The 20,011-nt window shown below is 38.0% G+C and overlaps 1 protein-coding gene across 9 annotated transcripts in view; it reads left to right on the top strand.

The window, feature by feature from the left end:
- pthlha (parathyroid hormone-like hormone a) overlaps positions 1 to 20,011 on the top strand; it is a 235,193-nt gene that overhangs the window by 33,141 nt on the left and 182,041 nt on the right. For 8 of the 9 annotated variants that reach the window (XM_067428459.1, XM_067428465.1, XM_067428460.1 and 5 more), the window contains exon 4: positions 18,675 to 19,205. The gene's annotated coding sequence lies outside the window, so the exon portion shown is untranslated. Of the gene's footprint in view, positions 1 to 17,841; positions 17,899 to 18,674; positions 19,206 to 20,011 lie in introns of those variants that run through there. The other variant, XM_067428462.1, reaches the window with a different exon arrangement.

Below are 20,011 nucleotides of genomic sequence, written 5' to 3' on the forward strand. Positions count from 1 at the left end.
TTGAATTTCACAGCTTTATGATTTATCTATGGCAGTCCAAAGTTATGAAGTTATGAAATTTGGCACATTGATAGAGGACTGGGCCAACATTAACTACACCAGTTTTGGAGTCTCTAACTCAATCCCTCTAGCGCCACCACCACAAACAAGTTTGACTGAAGTTTGTGCCAATAACTTTTCAATCCTAGGTGCTAGAAACAAAATTGTCGTGAAAAAAAAAAAGTTGGTTGAGACAATTTTCCCGCCCAATTTTTCCACCAAAAACTACTTTTCAACCTCCTCCTAGGTGATTTATCCGATTTGCATAATTTTTTTGCCAGATCATCTTCAGTAACAAGCAAATTATGGAATTTAAGTCGATTTGTCAAAAGTGTTTTTGAATAACGAGCAAATCAATTTTACGTAGCACTTGCGAAAATGGACATAAGGCTGTATCTCTGCAACGCTTTATCGTAATCTGGTCAAACTTGGTACACATCATCACAAGCATGACCTGAGGATACATGCTGCGTTTCACCACAGCGCCACCTACTGGTCCAGAGATGCAAAAAAAATCTATTTTTGCTTAACTTCGTAACGATTTATCACAGTCATAAAAGTGGTCTCGTTCGATTTGCATCATACCAAGTTGAATGATATCCAATTCTTCATTAATTGGCCATTTTGAATTTTGTAGTAAAATGAACGCGTTAGCATATCATTACGAAACTCTGTATGGGTCATCGGCATGATGCCCTGAAGTTATTCACATGCTTATAACTTTTGGTGTGGTTGACTTATTTTCATGGGATTCACATATCATTAGATTCCTGACTCCTTGCCGAGTCCAACGATACCAAACATGCTAGGTTTTTTTTTCAACGTTGTGATTTAGCTTTTAAACAACTTCCACGAATATCTTCAAAACCATTAGTCCGATCAAGACAAAACCACAGCAGGAAAATCAAAATCATAACGGATTGATTAAATGTCAAATTTTGATAGGAAGTGGCACTAGAATGCAATCAAAGTCGGGTGTGGGTTATTTTTTATATGCTGATAAATACAAATGTCTCATAAAAAACTCACTTTTCACCAAATTTGACACGCGTGCGTATGGGGGCACTCACAAAAAGTGTTGGGACTGTGCCACCTGGTGGCGCTATAATTGAACAAAACATGAAATTGTCTTTATACAACTCATTCATGACAGGACGAATTTTTTTATAAAGCCACTCTAGCGTAATTTTTTTGAATCAAGAAATGTACACCTGCTCCATACCACGTGTAAACAGTGCGTAAAACATTTGAACGTTCTGTGTTTTAATTAAGGCAAACTGATGACATTGAATTTTGATGCACTATGTACCATAATAATATTTGAGATTGATTTGAGAGTTGATTTGCCCTCTTTTTTTCTGTTTAACTTTGGATGATAGGCAGCACTTCTCACTTCACTTTTTACCCGGCTGTCCAATCACAGTAGAGGAGGGACGGGACAAATACCACACCGACCAATCATCCCACTTGTGCTTTTTACTGCATTTTTATATTCAGTAATATTCTTCAAAATGAGATGCTAGTAACGTGTTGCTGCCATGGATGTTCTGTATCATAGCAACCTAAGTATCTCTTGCAAAGCACTTTCAAGCGCCACCAGCTGGCCATTTTCAGAAGAGCGTGTTTGGTGGAAAAGACGATAATTGAATATTTATTGCTATGCATATGGCCAATTAGTCAATATTGGACCCCAAACTGAGAAGCCAAGCCAGAAGATTCCAGTGCTCCTGGGTACGTAATTGTCATCGTTGTAACTCTTGGCTGGAGATTATGCTAATTATGAATGATATTTACGCATGTTTGGAATTCATAACATACACACGTTTAACTACCGAATCCGTAGTATACGAAGTGTTTGTGAGAGTTTTCGGTCCATTTAATATTTACGAACGTTTCATGAATGAGGCTCATTAAATTCATGGGTTTTTAAACCTGAAAATCGTCTCCAAATGCCAATTTTTGCAGTTTGGTCCCCTGTGTTGTTGCTCGCAGCTATATTTACATTGCTGTTTCATTGCATGGAAAAATCAGCTTGGATTACAATTTTTTTACACTAATAAACTCAATTTCATGCATATTTGTGTTTCATGCAAATAACAAATGTTTTGAGAACATTATTATTAAAGACAGAACGCTCTATTACCGAGCATGATCCAGAGCGTGATGTGTAAAGCAGACAGGCGCTGATGTACTAGAGCTGAATAACAAGTGTTTGCACAGCGTTCCAGAAGATTTGACCACAGGAAGTCTGCAAAAACAAGCCAGGATCCATTTTTAGCAGCAGTGTCTTAAAGTAGGTCAGTTTTTACATTTGTCAGCCCTCTGTCATCTCGTGCGGTCCAGAGTTTGCAGGGATCACACATACTTTAGGTTTGGGGTGTTTTAAAGGTAATTATCAGATTCACAGGACAGGGTGTGAATTACAGGGCGGATCGAAATCGCCTTGTTTTAATTCTACAAGAGAGTGTGTGTTCACCTGATGTCATTGGACGTATTTTTTTGCTTCGTTCTTGTTGGATATACACTTTTACACGGCACTGTGTGGAGCTGTGAATGCACAGGAGCTTTGAAACTGCAACTTGATTCAGTAATTCAAAGCTTCATTGATTGAAAGCTTCATTGATTGAAAGCTTCATTGATTGAAAGCTTCATTGATTGAAAGCTTCATTGATTGAAAGCTTCATTGATTGAAAGCTTCATTGATTTAAAGCGTCATTGATTCAAAGCGTCATTGATTCAAAGCGTCATTGATTCAAAGCGTCATTGATTCAAAGCGTCATTGATTTAAAGCGTCATTGATTCTAAGCGTCATTGATTCTAAGCGTCATTGATTCTAAGCGTCATTGATTCTAAGCGTCATTGATTCAAAGCGTCATTGATTCAAAGCGTCATTGATTCAAAGCGTCATTGATTTAAAGCGTCATTGATTCTAAGCGTCATTGATTCTAAGCGTCATTGATTCTAAGCGTCATTGATTCAAAGCGTCATTGATTCAAAGCGTCATTGATTCAAAGCGTCATTGATTCAAAGCGTCATTGATTCAAAGCGTCATTGATTCAAAGCGTCATTGATTCAAAGCGTCATTGATTCAAAGCGTCATTGATTCAAAGCTTCATTGATTGAAAGCGTCATTGATTCAAAATGTCATTGTTTCAAAGCTTCCGTAATTCATTGATTGAAAGCGTCATTGATTCAAAGCTTCATTGATTCAGAGCGTCATTGATTCAAAGCGTCATTGATTCAAAGCGTCATTGACAACAAAGCTTCATTGATTAAAAGCGCCATTGATTCAAAGTTTCATTGATTGAAAGCGTCATTGATTCAAAATGTCATTGTTTCAAAGCTTCCGTAATTCATTGATTGAAAGCGTCATTGATTCAAAACGTCATTGATTCAAAGCTTCATTGATTCAAAGCGTCATTGATTCAAAGCGTCATTGATTCAAAGCGTCATTGATTCAAAGCGTCATTGATTCAAAGCGTCATTTATTCAAAGCGTCATTGATTGAAAGCGTCATTGATTCAAAATGTCATTGTTTCAAAGCTTCCGTAATTCATTGATTGAAAGCGTCATTGATTCAAAGCTTCATTGATTCAGAGCGTCATTGATTCAAAGCGTCATTGATTCAAAGCGTCATTGATTCTAAGCGTCATTGATTCAAAGCTTCATTGATTCAAAGCTTCATTGATTGAAAGCGTCATTGATTCAAAATGTCATTGTTTCAAAGCCTCTGTAATTCATTGATTCAAAGCGTCATTGATTCAAAGCTTCATTGATTCAAAGCGTCATTGATTCAAAGCGTCATTGATTCAAAGCGTCATTGACAACAAAGCTTCATTGATTAAAAGCGTCATTGATTCAAAGTTTCATTGATTGAAAGCGTCATTGATTCAAAATGTCATTGTTTCAAAGCCTCCATAATTCATTGATTCAAAGCTTCATTTATTCCAAACCTTCCACAATTCATTGAATGAAAGCGTCATTGATTCAAAGCCTCATTGATTCAAAGCTTCATTGATTCAAAGCCTCCATAATTCATTGATTGAAAGCGTCGTTGATTCAAAGCTTCAAAGCTACATTGATTCATTGATTTAAAGCTTCATTGATTCAAAGCCTCTGTAATTCATTGATTGAAAGCGTCATTGATTCAAAGCTTCAAAGCTACATTGATTCATTGATTCAAAGCTTCATTGATTCAAAGCTTCATTGATTCAAAGCTTCATTGATTCAAAGCCTCCGTAATTCATTGATTCAAAGCTTCATTGATTCAAAGCCTCCATAATTCATTGATTGAAAGCGTCATTAATTCAAAGCCTCATTGATTCAAAGCCTCATTGATTCAAAGTTTCATTGATTCGTCTGTCTGTCTGTCTGTCTGTCTGTCTATATCGAAAAATTATATCTTAAAATGACTTAAAAGCGTAAAACTTAAAGCTGTTAAAGCTTTTTTCAAACGCTCTGTTGTGTCTCTCTCAAGCCAAACTTTTCCATAGTTCTAAGTGTACGTGCTGTGTTTCTCCAAGATGCTTTAACTAATGCCATGTCACACAAAGAACACTTCTAGCAAACAAAGCATGGCACTAATAATAATAATATGCTGCCACAATATAATAAACGTGGCCTGTAAATCTCTTCAGTCTGTAAATGTGCTTTTGTGCTTTTAAAAGGGACAAACAAAAGTGCATTAATGTGTGTTTCCATGACTTTGTGCTGATGTAGTTTTCAGAAGCGAGTGAATATGTGTGTGTGGGTGACCTTCGCCCTGATTTGATGGCCATATCTTTAGTCTGAAAGTGTAAGGCGAACACCTGGCGTTCACGTGTGTGTGTGTGTGTGTGTGTGTGTGTGTGTGTGTGTGTGTGTGTGTGGGCTGGCTGCATAAACGCTCCATTGAATAAAGAAAGCCGTGATATTTCTGTAAGACATTTACATGCAACACAATCCGCCGGTGCAGTTCACAAAACATTGCTTTTCTTTTTGCTAAAAGCCAAACGGGAGGAAAGGGAACATGGCGATAAGTTTTATCTGCAAACTGGTTAATCTGAAACATACTCCGAGCTCTTTCTCAGGCCATTACCGAATGCTCGGGGAGAGCGTAATGGGTTTTGGATCTCGGTGACAGGACTCATGATGGGTTATTCGGCCTCCTGAACGGCCTCTTTGTTTCAGCGTGCATTTGATTGTTCCTCTCTGCGTCATTTTAAAACTCAATTACACACATAACTAACCTGTTTTTCGTGGAGGGGTCAAACTGAGGCCTTTAAGTGCGCTGGAAATGACCTGCAATTTCATGCAAACGCGGTTATACTTGAATTGCATCCAGCGTTCATTTGCGATTCAGACCAAAACGAGAGTTTGGGTGCTTCATAATCAAACCGAGCCTGCTTCGAAGACAGGTCGATAGCTAAAAGTTAAAGACCAAATGTCCAAATAGTGATAGTAAGGGGTAGCAAAATCCAATCAAAGTCACATGTCAGTCATTTCTTATGTTTTTTTCACATAAATGTCCATAACTCTAAAACAAAATGATATTTTCACCAAAATTCACACACACATATGGGCTCACTCCGAGGACACACACAAAAATTGGTATGATTGTGCCTCTTGGTGGCGCTATAATTAAACACACATGAAATCGGCTCTATAAAACTCAATGTGTTAATGTGGGGTTTCAACATTTTTGCTTAAAATTGTCTCCAAATGTCTTCACCGTTTTTGCAGTTGGTCTGCTGTGAGCGTCCTTGTTTGCTTTTGTTGCGCTCGGCCCCGGTAATGGCTGCTTGCAGCTATATTTATTATTATTATTATTAGGTCCCACAAATATCCCCCCATTACATCATTATACATTATATTCAACATCATATATAGTCGTCACAATAGACATTGTGTGGACAACATATTAACATAATAGAGACCTTAATACTTAGTATACAACATTTAATGGTTAATTTTTGAGTGTCATTTTGAGTATAAATGAACTCCAAATGTCACAAAATGGCAAATTACTAAACCTAACAAACAAAGCGAAGATAAAACTGTGAAAACGGTGAAAAATCAACCTAATTATTCAAACCCAAGTGCATGATGGGAACACTAGGAGTAGTTTTACTTCTTTTTATAACGTTGACATTTACGCTTTAATTTCTACAGCTTGAATTAAGTACTAACGTCAAATTTACTTCCTTTTTTAATTCTTGCCTATTGTTTTCTTGTAGAAATTACCTTTTTTTTTAATCTAATTTACTTCACCACAGAGTAATTGTTATCAGTGTTCATTGTATTAACTCAAATTTTGAATTTCAACAAACTCACTTTATATTTTAAGGCAAGTTACATTTTTTAAGTTAAACCAACACACTTTATTTATTTATTTATTTATTTATTTATTTATTTATTTATTTATTTATTTATTTATTACAGTGTATAATATAATTCAATGCCATAAAATCACCTAAAAATATTACATTTAAAAACTTAATCAAACTAAAATATAGTAGATTCATTTAATTTAAATAACATTTTCGGTCATGTTTGAGCAGCACGAGAGGGTTATAACTGTGCACTGTAAAAAAAAAAAGTGTTGGTTTAACTTAAAAAAGTGAGTAACCTGGTTGCCTTAATTTTGAGTTTATTAAAATTACAAATGTGAGTTGATACAATGAAGGAAATTTGTTTAATAAATAGAAACTCAAAATATTATTGGATCTGAACCACATAAAATATTTGATAAATCATGAAAATAGCACAATTTGGCTGCGTCATCAGAAATAAAACACACAATCACAATCATGCTTACAAAATATTTTAATAATATTTTAATAAAGGTTGTCGAATCTCAAAAAATGTTCATTGTATTAACTCAAAATTTTGAGTTCATTGACATTTTTTTTATTTTAAGGCAACCAGGCAACTTGTTTTCTAAATATTTTTTTTTCAGTGTATAATCCAAATGGATGGAAATATTATGGAGATTTTTTTTCTAACTATTGTTTAAATCTTTGGATTATCTTTGACATGTCAGCAGTCATTACCCCCCCCCCCCCCCCAAAAAAAAACCCCCACACGTTTAAGTGTTTGATACAGGATTGCTTGAGCAGAACATTATGAAGCTGAGCGTTTAGTAAACAGAGAGGCTTAATTAATATATTTCTGATGTTTATTAAAGTGGAGAAGCTGAAAGGTCAGTCACAGCTTGTGTGTTAATTAAACGGTGAGAAGCGATGGCGTCATTAACCCGATTCGACAGCGGCGTGATGGGAAGAGGAAGTCCTTCAGCCGACTCTCGTAGTTCATTAAGAGTTCAGTTGTCAAACTCCATCAATGATCTGAAGCTTTCTAAAATGAATACAGGGTTTGTAAATGCTACGGAAAGTCGTCATTAGTCATCTGGAGTGATTCAGAAACCCACCGGAGCTCAGAGATGCCGACCGTATATCTCCACGTCGGAGGTTTTCCCCTCGTTTATCTTCTGTTGTGTGTATGATCACTTAAAGGGATCGTTCAGCCATAAATGAGCCTGTGCTGTTTATCTGCAGGGCGTCCGAGATGTCGGTGTGTTTGTTTCTTCAGGAGAACACAAATGAAGATTTTTAACTCAGCCGTTGCTCGTATAATGCGTGTGAATGGGGTGTATTTCTGTGAGAGTAAAAAACACACCGACATACGAGTCCATATTAAACCCTGAGGCTAGGCCTGTCGCGATAGTCAATAAATCAATTAATCGCACAATTGAAAAAATGAGCTCGATCATTGTTTCCGGCCGCGATAATTTCCATTTGCATGCTTGTTTGTTATCCTCGTCTCTCTCGTTGACTGCGCGGCTCGTTCTGGAAGATGTTTATACTCGACGTGTAGACCGGGTGCCGGTGTTATGAGACGTAATGCTCATTCAGATTCGCCTGAACTCAGGGCCGGCCCGTGGCATAGGCGGAATAGGCAAATGCTAGGGGCGCCACTCGTCCATAGGGGCGCCAAAATGAGTGATTTTTCTGGTTTTATTACTGCTACTTTTTATTAATATTAATTGGAAATATTACCAAAAAAAAAAACCTCATCAATCCACCAAAAGACCATCGCATCAATCTCCTCCTGCCCAGCGAGTGCTTTAGTGTGTCCCATATTGAACGCGCGATCAGTTTAACATTGGGAATTTGTTGTCGCGTCGCCTCTCGCGCATCTAACAGACAGGAATCTGCTTGTTTGCTCGCGCCAGTGAAAGGTGGAAAGTTGCCTAATTATTCATGACGGATGGCCAATGTGTCAAAAAGACAGAAGCCCTCTGATACAGGAATATAAAGGAATAAGGGGATGAAGACAGAGGTAAAGTGATGAAATGAATGAACAGTTTATCTAAATGCATTATCTAAATATGAATGTTTGCTGATTAATTCCAGTTATTTTTATCTTAAACTTTATGTAAGGAGCTGTTCTGGATGATCAGAATCTGTTAAAATTTACGTCAATTTTTTATAAACATATATATATATTTTTTTTTAATAGCCTAAAGTTTTTACTCAGTTGTGCAATTATAAGGGGATTTTAAAAGCATTTGTAAAATTTATTTTCTGAAATTAGTAATGATATTTATATACAGGTTTATATAAAATAGCTAAAAAATAAAATAAAATGCACACTAAGTATAACAATTTCTTAAAAAGTTTAATTCATGGTGAAAACATGAGCATGCATAGTTTAGTGGAGGATATACACACATTTTTGTATATGTGTGTTTGTGTGTGTGTGTATGTGTGTGTCCTTGTTTATATTACTTTGTGGGGACCAAATGTCCCCATAAGGATAGTAATAGCTGATAGGCCTAGTAGTCACTTTTCAACCGGCTCATTGAAAAGTGACCCGGTCCCCACTTTTCAAAAGGCTTATAAATCATACAGGATACGTTTCTTTGAGAAAGTAAAAATGCAGAATGTTTCCTGTGATGGGTAGGTTTGTGTGTGTGTGTGTGTGTGTGTGTGTGTGTGTGTGTGTGTGTGTGTGTGTGTGTGTGTGTGTGTGTGTGTGTGATGGGGCAGTGTAGGGGGATAGAAAATACGGTTTGTACGGTATAAAAACCATTACGTCTATGGAGAGTCCCCACAAAGATAGTGAACCAGACATGTGTGTGTGTGTGTGTGTGTGTGTGTGTGTGTGTGTGTGTGTGTTTATTTTTATTTTAAAAATTATAAAAACACAACCAACATATAAAAACCTTGATACAAGGGGCACCAAGTAAAATCTTGCCTAGGGCAGCAAATTGGTCAGGGCCGGCCCTGCCTGAACTCGTTCTTCTTCGGTTGCGTAGCCGCAGGAAAACGTACAAAATTTGACGTGCACACCGCCATGCGAAACGAGGTGCGCTCGTGCGGACGCGTCGAGTATAAACGAGGCTTAAAGCGACACTGAAGTTGGCGGTTTGATAAATGTGAGTTAATTCTTCAGGTCAGTCTGTGTGTGCTAAAGGCTCATGAGTTCCTGTAGAGATAGCGATACACATTCTCCTTTCTTTCCCAAATAAAGGAAAAGCACGTCATCAACGTCTTCTCTCGCTGTATCAAAATATCCCTTTCCTCAGAGATGGTCAAGCTCAGTTTGTGCATGATTACAAGATATAACTTTTTTTTAATGCTGTATCCTAAATTGTGGATAATTAAGCGATATATCATGTGCTGAAGTACATTTCTGGAGTGTTAACGATTAAAAGAAAAAACAAAAACAAGAACCGTACAGAACCGAACCGAGGGTTTTGTGAACTGTGCCGCCCCTAATATGCTCCTCATCCGTTGCAGTTTTCATCCATTTTATTTATTGTTTTTGGTCTTTTGTTCATTTATTGTAATGATTTATTGATTAATGTTTATTTATTGATATTTTAAATGTTTTCCGTTTTCAGTGTTAAATAGTCTTTAGAAATAAAAGTTTATTGATCTTTGAAAAAAGTGTACCTGCATTATTATGCCATTATCACTCAGAACGATAATATTATCGTTAATCGCAATAATTTCTTGGCCAATTTATCGTCCAGCAAAATGTTATCGTAACAGGCCTACCTGTGGCTCGTGGCGACACATTGAAACGAAACGAGCGTAACACAACATTATTTTATTTTATTTTTTACCTCATATTAGATGAATCTTATCTAGTATTCCCAGAGCCATTACTTCCGCTGAAGAAGGTCAAAATACCGGTGCGATCATATATATATATATATATTAGATGCATCATTAGGCATCTACGTAAATGATATATCTCATATGATCAAACTGATCCCACAAAGTTGGGAGCATTAATTGTCCAGAATGTCTTGGTGAAGCATTAAGAGTTCCTTTCACTGGAACTAAGAGGCCAAGCCCTGAAAAACAACCTCACCCCATAATCCCCCCTCCACCAAACTTTACACTTTCACAATGCAGTCAGGCAAGTCCCGTTCTCCTGGCGACGGCCAAACCCAGACTCGTCCATGGGATTGTCAGACTGAAGCGTGATTGGTCGCTCAGAGAACACGTCACTGCTCTAGAGTCCAGTGGCGGCTGCTTTACTCCACTGCATCCCACGCTTTGCATTGCTCTTGGTGATGTAAGGCTTGGATGAGCTGCTCGGCCATGGAAACCCATTCCATGAAGCTCTCTCCGCTGTTCTTGAGCTCATCTGAAGACCACAGAAGTCTGGAGGTCTGGAGCTGTTGACTCTTTAACACTTCGTGGAGGATTGAACACTTCGTGGCTGAGTTGCTGTTGTTCCCAATGGCTTCCACTTTGTTCTGATCCCACTAACAGTTGAGCGTGGAATATATAGTAGTGAGGAAATCTCAGGATTTATTGCACAACCTAACCTATCACGCTTGAGTTCCTGAGAGTGACCCATTCTTTCACAAATGTGAAGCGTCTGCATGCCTAGTGCTTTGATTTATCTCTCTCTCTCTCTATGTATAAGATGTTAGTGATGTCTCAGCAGCCGGTTGTGATGCTTAAGTTGATTAAGGAGGTGATTAATGAACACAGTAAGTGTGTGTTGCTCTTTTCAAACAGCAGGCCGTGATGGAGAAGGACAGGACATCGGCACAGGACACACATTGACATTTAACACCTGATAATGTACTTAAATAAAACACTCATCCAGCTTGTCAACTCTCATCTCGTCACAAATTAAAACATGCTGACCAAATGTTAACCAAGACCACTAATTGTAAGTGATGACTGTAAATTCACACCCTAATAATAAGCTGATGGCTCAACTTTCGTATAAACCCATATCTGATTTTTTTTTTCTGCACGCAAGCCGAGGTGGAATTGGATGGCTTGGTAATTGAAAAGAGCAGCCAGATGTATGTAGAGCGCCTCATTCGTTTCACTTGGACACTGTGTGATTTGAGAAAACAATTTGAAGCCTTTGGTTAACCACCGTAAGCACACAGTACATGTATAATGTACTTTAGGGGGAAACATGGTTTCCCTCTGAAAAATGAATTTGTACAGCGCGGCCCCTGACTGTGCTGCGCGTCGCAGGTCTTTTCCGCTGGAAATGTGAGTTGTTCTTCTAATTATACTTAAATATTTCACACACCACTTGTTTTTGTCCTTTTCTGTCTTGAGCAGCATTGGGCCAGTGCGTTCAATGTGACACACACACTGCAAAAAAGGCTTTTCTTACTTAGTATTTTTGTCTTGTTTCTAGTCTAAAAACTCTAAGATGTCTTCAACATACAAAAATACTGAGTAAAAAAAGCTTTTTTTGCAGTGAACTAACATAAGTCAAATTGTTTATGGAAGTTACAAGTAAAACAACATATTGGTTTTTAAAGTTACAGCACAATGAAGGTTCATCAACATTTCAGAGTCACTTTTGCACTTTCTCTTTATAATCAAACTGCTGATGCATTGTATATTTCGGTCAGAAATGGCAACTTGGTGGGCTAAAGAAATTAAGAATTGTAGTATATAAACTTAAAATTGAGAAAAAGAGATATGGGATATAAACTTGAAAATCTTTGAAAAAAGAAGGAATTGCGGGATATAAACTTAATTCTTTGAAAAAAGAAGTAATTGTGTGATATAAACTTGAAAATCTTTGAAAAAAGAAGTAATTGTGTGATATAAACTTGAAAATCTTTGAAAAAAGAAGGAATTATGGGATATAAACTTGAAAATCTTTGAAAAAAGAAGGAATTGCGGGATATAAACTTGAAAATCTTTGAAAAAAGAAGGAATTGCGGGATATAAACTTGAAAATCTTTGAAAAAAGAAGGAATTGCGGGATATAAACTTGAAAATCTTTGAAAAAAGAAGGAATTATGGGATATAAACTTGAAAATCTTTGAAAAAAAGAAGGAATTGTGGGATATAAACTTGAAAATCTTTGAAAAAAGAAGGAATTGCGGGACATAAACTTGAAAATCTTTGAAAAAAGAAGGAATTATGGGATACAAACTTGAAAATCTTTGAAAAAAGAAGGAATTGCGGGATATAAACTTGAAAATCTTTGAAAAAAGAAGGAATTGCGGGATATAAACTTGAAAATCTTTGAAAAAAGAAGGAATTGCGGGACATAAACTTGAAAATCTTTGAAAAAAGAAGGAATTGCGGGACATAAACTTGAAAATCTTTGAAAAAAGAAGGAATTATGGGATATAAACTTGAAAATCTTTGAAAAAAGAAGGAATTGTGGGATATAAACTTGAAAATCTTTGAAAAAAGAAGGAATTGCGGGACATAAACTTGAAAATCTTTGAAAAAAGAAGGAATTGTGGGATATAAACTTGAAAATCTTTGAAAAAAGAAGGAATTGTGGGATATAAACTTGAAAATCTTTGAAAAAAGAAGGAATTGCGGGACATAAACTTGAAAATCTTTGAAAAAAGAAGGAATTGCGGGACATAAACTTGAAAATCTTTGAAAAAAGAAGGAATTGCGGGATATAAACTTGAAAATGTTTGAAAAAAGAAGGAATTATGGGATATAAACTTGAAAATCTTTGAAAAAAGAAGGAATTATGGGATATAAACTTGAAAATCTTTGAAAAAAGAAGGAATTGCGGAAAATCTTTGAAAAACGAAGGAATTATGGGATATAAACTTGAAAATCTTTGAAAAAAGAAGGAATTGCGGGACATAAACTTGAAAATCTTTGAAAAAAGAAGGAATTGTGGGATATAAACTTGAAAATCTTTGAAAAAAGAAGGAATTATGGGATACAAACTTCTGAATTGTGAGAGGAAGCCACAATTACATTTGTCTTTTTTTTAATGCCGTGGTGGAAACAAGCCTCCAAATTATAGCGCCCCTTTTGGCAAGACTGAGCAGCTCATACATGCATCGCCTGGTGAAAACAATGACAGAAAGACCTTTCTCACAGATAGACATATGATTCAGGGCGGGCCGACGATGTTACATAATGAATGACTTTTATTAAGAGTCTGGCATCTCAGACATATAGTTTGCTCAAAGCGCTGCTTCTGCGAATCATTTGGCACGTATATTGGGAGGTCCTGGTTTCAAAGCGTACGGCGCGAGCAAGAGTTTCCTGTACACTCAGAAAGTGAGGAGATGTGTGAGCTGCTTTGTTTCAGAGACCACAAAACTCCCCCGAGGCGGCCGAACACGTCAACAGGGGTAAAAGAAGAAACCCGCGCTGAGCTCAAAGGTGTTTGTTTTTGGGTTCTGAGATCGGGGTACCTGAGGGATTGGCATGGATGGGGGAAATCAGAGAGGAACCTGGAGCTAGTGCCAAATTATGCTGAAGGTAATTTATCTCCCCAAGCACTCACATCTGGGAATCATCCGATTTCGCTTGTTAACATCTCCTCATCGCTGTCAGGTCTCAGATGGGCCAAACTATCAGTGCCGAAAGGAACAGGCTCTGATAGACGGAGTCAAATGCAATTCCTCATTCGCTTCATGCGATGATTTCATGACATCAGTGCAGCTGGAAAACTTGATATCAGTAAAACATTCAAAACTAACATAATGTTCCCTTAACATCCGCATAACCAAGAAAAATTGTTTTTTAAAGGGGTGTCTGCATGCGATGTGACTTTTGTAACTTTAGTTAGTGTGTAATGTCGCTGCTTGAGCATAAACAGTCTCTGCAAAGTTACAGCGCTGAAAGTTCACTGCAAACGGAGATATTATCTTTTAAAGTTACGGCAGTTTATTGCCTACAAAAATGGCCGGTTTGGACTACAACGAGCTTCTTCCTGGGTTGGTGACATCATAAACCCTCGCTAGTCTCCGCAGATGTGACTTCTGCCCGTAATGGGAAGGGGCGTGGCCTTAACCGGGGCGTGGCCTTAACCTGTGCTTGGCACTTCAGCCAATAAAAACACAGGAAACTACATTTGGCCATCTGACCAATCTAAGACCATTGGGTTTTTCAGAGGGAGGGGCTTCAGAGAAGCAGGAAGCAAACGAGCCGTTCAGAGGACAGACAGCGGTGTGGAATAAAGGGAGAATAGAAGAAAAAAAAAATGTATTAAGACATACTGCGCAAGAACAGAGAAAAAAGTTCTCGCTCCCAGGGCTGCAAAAACAAAATGGCGTCATTTTGTTCACGCAGCCCTGGTTTGGGAGTTCTCGCAGCTTGTTCTCGACACATAACCTGAGCAGAACATTTTTCTTTTCTGGTGTCCGAGAACTATTGTGTGATTGGTCAGACATTTAATGTGGGCGTGGCTAATGTGGAGAAACGCAGATGATCGGCACCCGGTTTTCTCGTTAAGTATGGAACGTAATACCAGAACGAACTTTGTTCTTGTTCTTGCCACCTTGAGAAAACGAACAAATGTCTTTGTTCTTGCAGAGTATGTTCCAAGCTTTATACTTCGCCTCATAAACACAACCAAGCCTAGAATAAAAACACGGAACCACCTCTTTGAAACATTTAGAGAACATTCAGAATTAACGTTTTCATCGTACTAGCCAAAACGGACCAAACACCCTCTAAAACACCAGACGTCACGTTCCAAACTCAGATGATTGATTAAGGTACTGAAACCAATTCTGTTATTTAGCGTTTTCAACTCGTTTGACATGTTATGACAGTCGTTGAAAAGGCAGAATATCAGATGTCGGTAGTTGCAGATTAAACACCACAGAGAAAGAAAGGCTGTTTTATATCATCAAAAAATTTAGCCAGTGATATATAAAGTCGTCACTCTTAGATGGAAAGTTTCTATATAGAACCTTAAAGGGTTTCGTCAGACACTTCATATATAGAACCTTCCTCACGGCTCCTGTTAGTGGGTGGGATATATTAGGGAGCAAGTGAACATTTAGTCCTCAGAGTTGATGTGTGTGAAGCAGGAGAAATGGGCAAGCGTAAGGATTTGAGCGAGTTTGGCCAGATTGTGACGGCTAGACGACTGGGTCAGAGCATCTCCAAAACTGCAGCTCTTGTGGGCTGTTCCCGGTCTGCAGTGGTCAGTATCTATCAAAAGTGCTCCAAGGAAGGACCAGTGGAGAACCGGCCACAGGGTCATGGGCGGCCAAGGCTCATTGATGACCGTGGGGAGCGAAGGCTGGCCCGTGGGGTCCGATCAAACAGACGAGCTACTGGAGCTCAAACTGCTCCAGAAGTTAATGCTGGTTCTGATAGAAAGCTGTCAGAATACACAGAGCAGCTCAGTTTGAGGCGTATGGACCAGTCAGGGTGACCTCTGACCCCTGACCCCGCCGAAAGCACCAACAGTGGCACGTGAGCATCAGAACTGGACCACGGAGCGATGGAAGAAGGTGGCCTGGTCTGAGGAATCACGTGTTCTTCTACATCACGTGGATGGCCGGGTGTGTGTGTGGCTTACCTGGGGAACACATGGCCCCAGGATGCACTATGGGAAGAAGGCGAGCTCTATACAAATACATTTGATTTGAATTTTATACACACAGTTACAGTAAGTGCTGAAAATAGAGATACCTGGGAGCAATTTGGTGAAGGACTGGTAACAAATTGAACTGGTAATTCTGACTAATTGCCAGTCATTTGATAACCAGCAATTTAATATTCTCACTTTAATGGGACCCGCAGCGTGACTCTATGAGGTTTCTATCAATGATGTGATTGTTCCCCGGGTAACTACTGTGATATATAAGATTATAACATTGTCAGTACAGTGTTGATGATACCGCAGACATCATAGCTTAATAGGTTGACCTTGAACTTAAAACCGATCTGGTCTGCACGTGTGCTTGAGTTCTGTTGAGTTTTGTTCTCCTGAAATGAAGTGCCATGCAGACTGAATGTCTAGGAGAAACGCTCAGATGTATTAGGAACACATAATCTCAAGCCAAAAGATTATTTCAGTTTGTTTCTGGTTTTAATCTTTTAAAAGATCATCCACTGGTTTGTTTGCTATATTACATGATTACACCAGTAGGTGGTGACAAAGAATAAAGATATAGAAAGAAGGTTCACTGCTATTAGTCATGAATGAGAGAGACTGCAGAGCGCAATATGGCGGAATAGTCCCGCCTTCTAAAGTTAAAGAGCCAATCGCTGATCAGTAAAGTCAGTGCGTCACTGCAGCTGCAGTTAGAAGCTCCGGTTCCCATAGAAATCTGAGACTCGCGTTTAAAGCTTTTTAATGCTATTTGAGCATAAGAAACAATATTTATGGGACAGTTCATGACAGATTTTGCAGATTTGAAATATTGTGAGTTTGGCGAGCAGCTTTTGATATTGTGGCCCCGAAGTAAATAATACAAATTTACAACAGAAATTAATAAATAAAAAACTTTTTTCTAGATCTGCTGTACAGCCAAAACAACCTCTCTTCCATTAATTTCCTATTATCACTGTAAAATTGCTTTGAGACGATCTGTATTGTAAAAAGCGCTGTATAAACGAAGGAGACTTGATTTGACAGTGTGCACCAAAATGCTGAATTTACAATAAATTACTCACAATTACAGTCGGCATGAAATGGAAGTTGCACTAAATGTCTTCCCTATTTTGCCGTATATCGGAGTGAAACGCATCTCAAACAAGAACAAATGTAGGGCGGGGTTTGATTGTGTCTGTGGGGAATTGATTGGATGGTTGTGGTTTGCTATTGGTGGATCTGATGTGAGTGACAGGTTGCCCCGTCTTCAGAGAACAGATGTCGCTGCAAGAGGGAGGGACCAATGAATAATTTATAATAATATTCAATAAAAATAAAAAAAGTGGTAAATTTTGATTTCATGGTGACTTTATAATTGCGAATGCCACTTCTCAATGACTACATCAACAATATTTTTTTTTCCAAGTTGGCCCCTGACGCTATATACCACATTCCATGTTAATTTTTGACTCATTTTAGGTGTTTTTGGAATCAGAGAATTGGCATTCCGAAGTGGCATTGGAAGTGGAGCCACTGTGCCAGCAATCCTAGAACACTGACATCATCCAAATAAAAAAACACTGCTTGCACACTCCACCCAAGTGGAGTTCAGTTCATCTTCTCCCCTCCTGAATCACCGAGTCCATCAAAGAGGGAAAAACCTCCGCTCAAAGTGAGCATTCATGGCAAACTCTCCTCTGGTGCATTACGTCTTTTTTCCAAAAGTTTTCCTTTACAGTCAAGGCTACACATCATTACTTCTACCCAGCTCTCTCTCTCTCTGGATAAAACCAATATATCTCAATCACTGAGGAAAAAAAAAAGAAGAAAATACATAAGGTATTATAATTATATGTAAGTTATATTTTAATAATACACAAGATAAGTATTTTATTTATGGATGGTATACAATAAAAAAAATTGCGTGGCACACAACAACATTTCGTTTTATTTTGAAGTATTAAATGATATACGGCGCTACTGCGCATGCGCGTACACAACAGCCGAAGCGCTCCGTCGGGGGTCGTGCCTCTCACCATTTAACGCGTTTTAAAGGTAGGACATATGGGGGAAAAGTTCACATAACATCTCGATTTTAATCCTAAACGATAGTAGATAAGTTTAAACAGTGTCAAATAAAAAAACATCATCGCGGTGGGTGTTAAATATCTTTATTTAAAGCCTGACACGAATGGGAAAACGCTCGATACACTTGCTGTACCTGCTTTTGGTTTTTCCTCATTAAAACCGTACACTACGAAGATTAAATGTTTATAATATTAGGTAAAACTATTACATTTGTATGTTTTTGAGTACGAGTTGATATTTGGCGCGGCAATCCCGCGGGCTTCTTTTGCGCGGCAGGCACGTGATAAGCCTAGACCGGTAAGGAGCTGCACGTGTTGCCCCGCCCACAACCCCGCTCATTGGCTATTTGCGTAACGACGACGTCTTTTCAAACACGAAAAGTGCATAATCCAATAACTTTTGTACAATGGCTTCGTAAAGCGTAGTACGCTTTTAACTTTTTATTCAACAATTATATTATGTTTACCTCAGACATGAGATTGAGATAAAAAAAAAAGGTTTAATTGTCATGAAAATAAGGTTGCAATTAAAATTGCAATCAAAATCATATTTTGATTTTGGGTTGTAAAATATGACATGATTTATATTATTCCTTCTTGTTACCCGATGATATTGATCAAGCTTTATTTACGTAGTACACTTTTACAGCACTGGAATTAAGTGTATTAACACTATTGTAGAAATGTTTAGAAACAATTGTGAAGATTTTGCATGATTTCTAACTCTCTTTTTGTTTCTTTCAGGAATTGTCATCCATTTACCCGACATACCGTGACGCTCGCCGGCCCCAGTGAAGATCCTCTAAACCATCTGTTTTAATACCTCAGCGTGCATGTGCTTCTCATTAATTATAACCATTACACCTCATGGCCAGCAACATCAAAATGGATCATTTGAATATAAGCGACGACAGATCGCAGATAAAACCCTGCACCTACTAGAAGAGGACAGTGAGTGAAATCTTCACTCAGCACAACGAGCTGAAATATGCTCCCAATTCTGCTGAACAATAAACACCCATGATCCTCTCAGGTGGAAAAAGACCATCAGCCATCAGTGAGAGCGGGTCTACACACACACACACACACACGCTGGGCTCCGGGTGACAGCAGCATTACGTCGCTCCTGCCGGAGGGACCACACAAGCAGAGCCTTGACTTCAGGAATGAATGCTGGAGCCTTTCATCTGGATGGAGGGATGAAGGATGGAGGGATGATGGAGGACAGACGCCTGCTCATTCAGACGGGAAGATGCAAAGTGTGAAGAAGTCGAGGTAAAGAGTATGGAAGCCTGTTTCCACCACTAAATAAAACAATTAAAAGAGCAATTGCGACTTTTTATTTCAGAATTCTGACATTTTTTCCTCACAATTGCGTGATATAAAGTCACACTTCTGAGATATAAAGTCACACTTCTGAGATATAAAGTCACACTTCTGAGATATAAAGTCACACTTCTGAGATATAAAGTCACACTTCTGAGATTATAAAGGCATAAAACAAACATTAATCAAAGTAAGTTTTAATAAATCCTTGTATTGTTAGTAGTCTTACAATGATATCAACACTAAATTGGCCAAGAAATTATTGTGATAAACAATATTGTTGTTCTGAGACCATTTTCATCTAAAATAATGATAATGGCATAATAATGCAGGTACACCTTTTCAAAGATCAATAAACTTTTATTTCTAAAGACTATTTAAGACTGAAAACATTTTAAATATCCACATTAAATGAACAAAACAACCCAAAAAAATTAAAGCAATGGACTCTCAGTCTGTTTACAAAAAATGCACTTGAATAAAAACTAAAAACAATAAATAACATGGATGAAAACTGCAACGGATGATTGTGTTTCAGGAGCATATCAGGAGCGGCACGGTTCACAAAACCCACGGCTCGGTTCGGATCACGGTTTTCGGTTCTTGTTGTTTTTTTCTTTTAATCGTTAACACTCCAGAAATGTACTTGGGCACATGATATATCGCTTAATTATCCACAATTTAGGATACAGCATTAAAAAAAATTGTTATATCATGTAATCATGCACGAACTGAGCTTGACCATCTCTGAGGAA

This window comes from Pseudorasbora parva, chromosome 20, assembly GCF_024679245.1.
Source record: "Pseudorasbora parva isolate DD20220531a chromosome 20, ASM2467924v1, whole genome shotgun sequence".
In the NCBI taxonomy this organism is placed as follows: domain Eukaryota; kingdom Metazoa; phylum Chordata; class Actinopteri; order Cypriniformes; family Gobionidae; genus Pseudorasbora; species Pseudorasbora parva.